Consider the following 10,165-nt stretch of genomic DNA (forward strand, 5'->3'; position numbering starts at 1 on the left):
GTTCCTATCATGGTGCAGTAGAAACAAATCTGACTTGGAGCCATGAGGTTATGGGTTTGATCCCTGGCCTCGCTCAGTGGGTTAAGGATCTGGCATTGCTGTGAGCTGTAGTGTAGATCACAGATGTGACTAGGACCTGGCATTGCTATGGCTTGGTGTAGGCTGGCAGTAACAGCTCTGATTAGACCCCTAGTCTTGGAACCTCCATTTGCCGCAGGTGTGGCCTAAAAGACAAAAGGCAAAAAACAAATTAATAAATATATATAAACAAAATATTGAGCTATAAAAACATTTTGTCTTTTTTTTTTTTTTTTTGCTATTTCTTTGGGCCGCTCCTGCGGCACACGGAGGTTTCCAGGCTAGGGGTTGAATCGGAGCTGTAGCCACCGGCCTACGCCAGAGCCACAGCAACGCGGGATCCGAGCCGCGTCTGCAACCTACACCACAGCTCACGGCAACGCCGGATCCTTCACCCACTGAGCAAGGGCAGGGACCGAACCCGCAACCTCATGGTTCCTAGTCGGATTCGTTAACCACTGCGCCACGACGGGAACTCCTATAAAAACATTTTGTATTGCCACCTTTTTAACTTCGTATTGTAAATATTGTTTTAATTCATAAAAATATTTTAGGTGTAACTTTTGATGTTTCTACCAGTTTTATATTTTGAGAAATGTCAACTCTTTAGAAAAGTGCAAGAACAGTGTGATGAGCACCTGTATATGCCTCTTCTGGAATCACCAGTTCTTAAATTTTTACAGATTAATTTAACCTCCTTCTAGAGCCTATTTTTTTCTTTTTTTTTTGGTGAGCCCTAACCATGATTTTTAATAACTGTACATATTTCATCTTGTTTACATATTAATCATTCTCTTAATATGGATATTTAGTTTCTTTTATCTTTTTCCATTTTAAATTTAGTGAGCATCCATGTTAAGAACTATACATACAGGATCTTTCCACAGAAAAGAAAATTATGGACTTGGAGAATAGACTTGTGCTTGCCTAGGGGGAGGGGAAAGGGGAGGGAGAGGGATGGATTGGGAGCTTGGGGTTAATGCATGAAAACTATTGCTTTTGGAATGGATTAGCAATGAGATCCTTCCGTGTAGCACTGAAAACTATGTCTCGTCACTTACCACAGAACATGATAATGGGATTTTTGAAAAAGAATGTATGCATGTATGTGTAATTGGGTCACCATGCTGTACAGTAGGAAAAAAAATTGTATTGGGTAATAACAAAAAAAAAAAAATCAAAACCCAACAGGGTAGATATTACAGAAGAAAGGATTAAAGCTGAGTGAATTTTAGTAACTTGCCAAAGGACAAGTATCTAAGAGGTGATGGAGCTGAAGCTGGAATCCAGATGTCTTGGATTCCAAATTCTCTTAGTCAATTCCTAGTGCTGCCTGTCTGCCTTCCTCTTATATCATAGCTCTTCTGCTGAGTCCTCCTGATTTGGTGCCCCGTCAGCTCTTGGTGCCTTGTCTTCTCAAGTGCATCCATAGGTCATTTTGATGTTATGTCTTCACTTGCTCCCCACCTCCTTGGACCATGAGAAGCTTTTAGCTGGATCTGTATGTTAGTCATCGAGTATTCCCAGTTTGTGGCATAGAGTAGCTTCTCAGTAGTTATCTCTTGGATAAACGAACAAATCATTGCAAGTATCTTCATGCATATTACTAAATTGTTCTTTATCAACCTTGTACTCTAATTTTATTAGCAAGATTTCCAGCACTAGCTCACTGCATGATCACTGGCCCTAACAACTGGAAGACCCTGTTGTTTCACCCATTTTATATCCACATTTCTCTTCTGATTTTCTGTAGGAGAAAGATATAGGTATCCCATTTTGTTGAGTGAATATTTTATTTTTACAAAAAATATCACTTGTTTTCCTAATAAAATACATATTCATTGAAAAAAGATTAAATCAAGAGACAAAAAAGAGAGGAAAAGGGAGTTCCCATTGTGACTCAACATAACAAACCCAACTAGTATCTGGGTTAGATCCCTGGCCTCACTCAGTGGGTTAAGGATCCAGCATTGCTATGAGCTGTGATGTAGGTCACAGATGTGGCTCAGATCCTGCATTGCTGTGGCTGTGGTATAGGCCAGCAGCTGCAGCTCCAATTAGACACTAGCTTGGGAACATCCATATGCTGCAGGACAGCCCTAAAAAAACAAAAATAAAAAGAGAAAAAAGTATTAAAATTCCCAACATTCTGAAACTTCTTTGATAAACAGACAAAACCTTCTGGTGTTTTTGCATCTTTAAAAATAAAGCATACTTTGCATCTTTCTTTCTTAAAATAATATTTAATGTAAATATTTTTCTATATATTAATGGGCCTTGAAAGCAAGATTTTCAAAAATGAAATAGTATTATCTGAAGGAAAAGAAAAACATATATTTATTGCCCAAACCACATTCCATGATTGTTAAACAGCCACAGTGAACAGTTGAGAACATGAATTTTTGTACATGTCACGAAGTACTTGATTTTTAGATGAAAATATATCAAATATACAGAAAAGTTAAGATGTTAGTATGACAAATCCCCAAAGATCTACTCTGCACATATTTTTAGGTAGCCAATAACTTGACTTTTAGGGTTGGAATTCCTGAATGGTTAGGAAGAAAGGAATGTTTAGCATCTAAGGAAATGTTTCTATCTCGGTATCTCCTAGTTTATATCAAATGGAAGTTAGATGTGCCAATCTGTGCAAATGTAGTTCAGGCTGTCTCATATCTATTGTATTTATCCAGTCTTTTTCTTTGATTCCTTTGGGGACACTTCTTTAATACAACTTCCCTTGAGTACCACTTGAAGAGCTGGCACAGCTGCAGACACAGCTGTGGCTTTTTTAGTTTTACCTGGAAACTCATCATTCACACTCCTCAAACCCTGCTAGATGTGTTCTTGCTTCCTTGTTGGTAGTATTGTGATACCACTGTTTATTTACACATTGAACATTTGTGATGACATCATTATGAATGATCCCATGTAATTTTCATTGTGTGTTTTGAGGGTTATACATGGCTTTCATTGCCACTCATTTCAAAAAGGGAAGTAATAGATATCATAAGGGTAGAAACTCACCAGCTTATTCTTAGGCTCCCCTGCTTTTTTGATACACAAGTTCGATCCTCTCATTTGTAGTCTGCATCCAGTACTGACCTTGTTTATTGTGCTGACTACCTGAACTTTCATGCAAAATATTATAGAAGAAAACGAAGAGGATAGAAACACCCCCTCCATTGAAAAACATCATTTCATCCCCTCACAGGCAGTTGATTCCAAAACCCTCACTTAATATCATTAATGTGGTTTCCCTTTTTTAATGAAGAATGGAAAGATTAACTAACTCTGCTGTGCATTGATATATTTTGTATTTTTTCATTGCTCATTGCTCTCATTTTTGATGTAGTTAGTTGTTTACTTTAACTTACTCTTTGATTTCATATCTTAATTATTTCTGTTAATTGTGCATCATCCTACTTAATCTGAAAGGGCAATGACATTGAAGGGAAAGGGGCAGATGGAAAAGTTTCAGTACGATTTTAGCAACTACTCCAAATATCTATATGTTTATTTTTACTTTTTTCCATTCTTAGATCTAGGGTACCCTCAAGAAAAAGGAGGCAAAATTCTCTTCAGACATCAAAAGCTGCCATAGGGGAGTTCCCGTCGTGGCGCAGTGGCTAACGAATCCGACTAGGAACCATGAGGTTGCGGGTTCGGTCCCTGCCCTTGCTCAGTGGGTGAAGGATCCGGTGTTGCCGTGAGCTGTGGTGTAGGTTGCAGACGTGGCTCGGATCCCGTGTTGCTGTGGCTCTGGCGTAGGCCGGCGGCTACAGCTCCGATTCGACCCCTAGCCTGGGAACCTCCATATGCCACTGGAGAAGCTCAAGATAATGGCAAAAAGACAAAAAAAAAAAATCATTCACTTATCTTTTGGGGACTGAAAAGTTGAAAAATATGTGTGTGTATATATATATATATGTATGTATATTCTGATGTACATTATGCAATAAGAGTGCTAATTTAGGAGAAATAATCCTGAAAATGGCACTCTCTGGTCTGATTTTGTGATCCTCATTCTTGGCAGCATTTTCATTTGCCACTTAATTTATCCAAGTATGCTTTATAATTTCCTTCATCTTAGCAATATATCTACAATTGTTAGTTAGAGGTCAAGTTTTGCTGTTTTCCCTGTTAAATTTTCAAAATACTTCCCCTGAAATTCCAAATGGAAAAAAAAATATATATATATATAGCTATGTCCATTGTAGAGTTCCCCCCATGTTTAAACTTAACTTTCACATGTGAGATCTGAATTATTTCAAAATGATTTTAAGGGGTCATCATCTTGTTCATTATTGATAGGAAATGCAAAGAATATTCAAGGTGTAAAAATTGTCATAGATTAGTGTTCTTGTATAAGCCTTAAGAATTTGAAGCTTACCTGCCTAATGGTTTGATGATTTTACTATAGAAACATACTATATAGGTACACACCCATAATACATACTTGGAAGTATAAAAAGCCTTGGGTCATTTTTGGCTTGTGTGGAGTCTTTCTTGTTTCTCCTATTATTTCTGAAATAATTCAAGATGTCTGTTTAATAACTTTTCCTATTTTGCAGCATCCTTTGTGCCTATAACATTTTAATGAGGCCAGATGATTTTCAACAAAAACTATCTTCTTAGGCAGCTTAGGGACATTGCCAGTCAGAGATTTCTTTCTTTTCCCTTTGCCAGTACTTGGTGGTGCTGTACTGATAATACTGTTACTTGGGAAGAGTCTTTGCTGGACAAGAACCTGCTAACATCTGGGTGGGCTGGAGCACATCCAGTTTCCATCAGTATGACACAGCCTTTGACTTGGACAGAGTTCATATAGTCACTGTCACTCTAGGAGATGCAAAGGGAAAGGTGCATGAAAGGTTGGTTTTCTTCAATATTTGAAACATGAATGACATCTGATAAATGTAGGCATTTTTTTCTCTTGGATTTCATGCCCGAGATAATATTCTGTTTATAGGAATAATATAATGAAGCCCTTAGTGTCATCATCTTTTGGTTGTTCATACAAACCTAGAAGGAATCTTAAGGTATTAAAAGTGAAAAACATTGTAAAGTCAGAGAAGTGGATTTTCTTAGGATAATAATCAGCTATTTCTTCAGGTGACATTGTACTTAACTAATGGCTTGGGTTATCATTGCTTAGTTAACTTTCATTTTAGGGATTAAAGATGGAAGAATGTGAGGCCATTAGCCTAGGGTCTGATCTGTATCTTAGGAACTGGTTGTGTGGTTGGGAGAAAAAGTATAGACAGAATGACCTAGTGGTTAGACCAAGTGGAACTCAGACTGAGGAGTAGTGGTTTCTTTCCTTAACTGCATTGACTTGCTGTTTGGCATTGGGTAAGTTAATGACACTTTCTGTGCCATCCTTTTTCATTTGTAAAAACAAACCAAACCTTCAAAAAGGGAAGAAGGCCATCTTCCTTGTGAAATAAGACAATAGAATATCTGGCAGTTTGCACCTACCTTTTGAGCTCATGCGTATTCTCTGATCTTCTTGGTTGGGTCCCATCGACAAAGCCCACATAATATTGCTTTTATTTTAGATCTGTACCACATTTTTTTTTTCTTTTTAGGGCCACACCTGCAGCATATGGAATTCCCATGCCAGAGGTCAAATTGGATCTGCAGCTGCCACCCTAACAGCCACAGTAATGTTGGATCCAGGCTGCATCTGTGACCTGGGCTGAAGCTTGCAGCAATGCTAGATCAATCCCTAACCCACTCTGCGAGGCCAGGGATGGCACCTGCATCCTCACAGACACTGTGTATGGTTCTTAACTCCCTGAGCCACAGTGAGAACTCCAACACCATCATTTTTGGTAGCCCGAAGCTCTCTCTCCTGCCTTCAGATTTTAACATTCGAATTGTACTGACCTTAGCACTTGAGACAGTGGGCCTAGCAAAATCCTCCAGTAAAGAGTGCTTTACATCAGTATGGGGACCCCAACCACCTGTCCACAATATTCTGAGGGATATATTTGATTTTCAGAGATGGCAACAGTGAAGGCAACAACTCAATATAGGGTTGTAATACCTGATTGATGACTTAGGTGTAGGGAATAGGCTAGGGAAGATTGTTGAATCTTACATAAATAGCATATAGAAACATAGGTAACTTTTAAAAAACTATTAAAGTATAGTTGATTTATAAAGTTGTGTTAATTTCAACACAGCAAAGTGATTCAGTTATACATACATATATATATATATTCTTTTCCCTATTTTTCTATTATGGTTTATCAGAGGATGTTGAATATAGTTCCCAGTGCTGCTCTACAGTAGGACCTTGTTCCTTCTCCATTCTATATATACATCTGCTAGTCCTAAACTCCCAATCCTTCCCTCCCTTACCCCCTTGGCAACAACAAATCTGTTCTCTGTGTTGAAACACTGCCAGCTTCTGATTATTCAGAAGCTGACTTTATCTCAGCCTTCTTTTTCTTTCCTCCTACTTGCCTCCATCTGGAGTTTTTGCAAACCTCATCAACACATGCACTGTGTAGTGGCCACAAAAAGACAAGGAGGCAAAATTCAAATCATTTATGTTTGCTACCATGTCTGGTAAAGGTTGGTGAAGGTAAAACCCAGGTGGGGTTTGCTGTTAAAATCATGGATTTTGCTCACATCCCAGCTCAGTCTGTCTCTCAAAACAGGTGGCCAGGAATTATCCAAAAAGGGACTTAAATGTGGCCAAAATTGACATATATTGAATCACTAATGGCTCACATAGAATTTGGCTAAGGGCTTGGATAGTTTTTGGAAATGGATGCTTCTGTCTCAGAATAAGTGGTTTAAAAAAGTACCCATGAAAAGGGAAATGACCAATTTGGTTGATGATTAAATAGTTAAACTTTTTTGAACCTCAGAAAAATGTCCAGTTTGGTTTGAGTTTTTGGAGGGAAGATGCTAGTCAGTTCTCACTTAGTTGCAGCCTAGAGACCTGTCTTCAGAGGTGTGAAGGTGAGGGATTTGGAAGACTTGATTCAGGACATCCACTCGAGTCAATGGAGTTTCACTCAGAATCACAGAATCAAACCCATCGTGCACATCTCCCATTTCAGCATGAGCTTGTTGCCTGCACTGCATGACTGAGGTGTTCAGTTTGCCAGATGTACACGCTTTCCACTCTACCTGTGGTTGTACAAAAACGAGTTTGTTTTTCCCAAAATTCATCATCAAATGCAGCAACTGCTCTATAGTGTGTGCAGGTGAGAGCATGAACCCAGGGCAAGGATACAACAACAACAGCCTGAGATTGGCTGTGTGGTGGATGCTGCCAGCAGCCTGCTTACATTTATAGCCATCAGCAAGGATCTGAGCATCTCCTATCAGGTGTGTGGTCAGTGATGGCCTTGTGCTGCCAGGGAGGAAATTTTATCCCCGTTAGAGAGGAAAACACATTTTGTAAGATCAAAAAGTGAATTAGAAGTTAGAAGAAAATGAAAAGAAAAATGAGTTAGTTCTGTACTTTTACTTCTGTTTGAATAGTAACAGTGCCCTGAGCCATGCAGCATAAGCAGTTCATTCCTCCAAAGATGTTCACATAGTTACGAAATGAAATACTCCAAGTGATTCTTTTTTTTCTTTTTTGTCTACCCTGTGGTACATGGAGTTCCTGAGCCAGGGATCAGATCAGAGCTGAAGTTGCAGCCTACAATGCAGCTATAGCCACACTGGATCCTTTAACCCACTGAGCTAGGCTGGTGATTGAACATGCATCCTGTCACTGCAAAGAAGCCACAAATCCTATTACACCACAGCAGGAACTCTACTCCAAGTAATACTTGAGAGAATATCTGAATGAAAGAAAGGAGAAGTCTTCCTCTGTAGAGTGTTCTTGAGGTGTTAGGAAGAAAATAGGTTTTCTTTCTAGCCCTTCCTTTACTAATATTCTTAAATTCATTTGCTTATGTAAAGGTGGAACCAAGTCCAAAATTATTTCCTGCAGCTTTTTCCCAAACTACAAGTCCCAATACTTTTCAGTTTGGGTTGGGAAGAATAAAGGTAAGAAAGATTCATTCCTGGTATTATATTTGGGTTATTTTCTGTTAGGAAATAGCACTTGTTTCTTCTTAAATGAATTCAATACTTTATTGGTACTGATATTAAACACATAATCCTCCTTTAAGCAAAATGTTGTCATGTTTGGAAATTCTTTAATCTGTTTCAAGTCACTGGGCTAACATAATTAATTTGAAGGGTCTCTCCTTGGTAATCATAATTATATTTTTCAATATAACTAGGCTTATACAGAACAAAAATGCCAAATTATGTGCAGCCCAGTAATCATTGCATCCACAGGTAAGCTAGTGAATGGGCTTGAAGAGCTGAACTTGTGCTACCTTGTGATAAATGTGAGAGTGACATCGGCTGAGTTCTCTGGGAACATAAATGAAAGAACTAGATAAGATGGGGTGGCTCAGCTAAAGCTGAGAGGAAGGTGATTCTTAACTGTTGAAGAGCAAGTACCTGGGTCCATTTGCTAGGAGAGGGCATTCTCCATAGAGGGCTAGAGAACATGAAAATACATAGACAGGAAAGTGCTGAGGGTTATCGCCTTCATTATGACTGTGACAAAGGATGCTTCTGGGATGCAGCCCAGGATTCATGTGGATGGAAGGTGGACCAAGCCCAAGTTGAAAGGGCCTTAAATGCCATGTTATGAAGTTGACACCCATTCTGTAATAGTGGCAATGCATTGAAAATTTGAGGCTAAGGATTGAGTGTAATTGAACCTCTTTTAGAAAAATATGTTGGTAGTAATGTAAAGAAATATCTACTCACACAAGAATGAGAATAGGCAGTAATAATAAGGTATTAACAATCTGATATTTTCACCAGGGGAGAAGAGGATGAGATGAGATGAGGAGAGAGATAAATGAGAAGATGTTTTAGATGAAAATTAACAGAAACTGTCAGTGAATTGGATGAACAGAATTTGCAGATGAACTGAAATTGGTGCTCAAGGAGAATGAAGAATTAAGATTTACTTCAATACTTTTAGTTTCCCATCTGAGGGATGCTAATACAACAGCAAGCAGAAGAGCCTGTTGAAATTCATGGAAAGGAATATATTGGACTCTGCCCCAGGCTCCTGGCACAGAGCTCCTAAATCCTTTGCAATGTTCTATGTGATCAGAGTACTGGGATCATCTTTTGTTCTGATGTTTGGTCTTTGACCCTGGTTCCTGACACAGAACTCCTAAATTCCTTGGACTCTCCTGGGTGATATGAATATTTTTGGACCTAATGAAGCAACTGGCTAATGGAAAGCCCAAGCCAATTATTTAGAACTTGGAACTTTTAGCAGCCCTCCTTCTCATTCTCCAGAGAGGAGAGAGGGGCTGAAAATGGAGTTAATAATCAATTATGCCTATATGATGAAGACTCCATAAAAATCTCAATAATAGAAGTTTGGAGAGCTTCAGGGTTGGTGAACCCAGAAGATTTCTTCATGGACAAATGATTCTTTTGTAGCCCTTTTTCTACACCCATAGGAGGGGGAGAGTCAGGAGCCTCCAATTCTGTCATTGTGATGTTCTAATTGTATGCATAAAAAGGATTAACATACTGAATTTTATGTTGTGAGAATTACATCTAAATAAAAATGCATTTAAGGGAGTGTCCATTGTGGTGCAGTGGAAACTAATCCAGCTAGTACCTATGAGGCTGTGGGTTCAATCTCTGGCCACGTTCAGTGGGTTAAGGATCTGACATTACTGTGAGCTGTGGTGTAGGTTGCAGATGTGGCTCATAGCCCATGTGTTTGTGGCTGTGGTATATAGGCAAGCAGTTGTAGCTTCAATTATACTCTTACCCTGGGAAATTCCATATGTCCCTGGGGTGGCCCTAAAAAGAAAAAAAAATCAACTTTAAAAGCAAACAAAACCTCAAACCAGAATTCCCAGTAACAGGCACCAGCTTAGTTGTAAATGTAGCAAAACCCCAGAAAGAGCAAATTAGCAGAAGAGTGAATTAAGTAGACAGAGTGTCTACCAAGTATTATTAGTGCTTTGACCCCACCTAGTAGAGCCAGGAAATGGCTCATCTGGGCTTCAGCCTTGAATGT

The 10,165-nt window shown here is 38.9% G+C and overlaps 1 long non-coding RNA gene across 1 annotated transcript in view; it reads left to right on the forward strand.

Moving 5' to 3' along the window:
• The window catches only part of LOC102157759, a 45,849-nt gene extending 36,127 nt beyond the window's left edge, over nt 1-9,722 (forward strand). Inside the window, exon 2 of the long non-coding RNA XR_002341166.1 lies at nt 8,938-9,722. This is a non-coding gene — a long non-coding RNA (uncharacterized LOC102157759). The remainder of the gene's footprint in view (nt 1-8,937) is intronic.
• The last annotated feature ends 443 nt before the right edge of the window (nt 9,723-10,165 follow it).

Source organism: Sus scrofa, unplaced genomic scaffold (assembly GCF_000003025.6).
Source record: "Sus scrofa isolate TJ Tabasco breed Duroc unplaced genomic scaffold, Sscrofa11.1 Contig2187, whole genome shotgun sequence".
Taxonomy (NCBI): Eukaryota; Metazoa; Chordata; class Mammalia; order Artiodactyla; family Suidae; genus Sus; species Sus scrofa.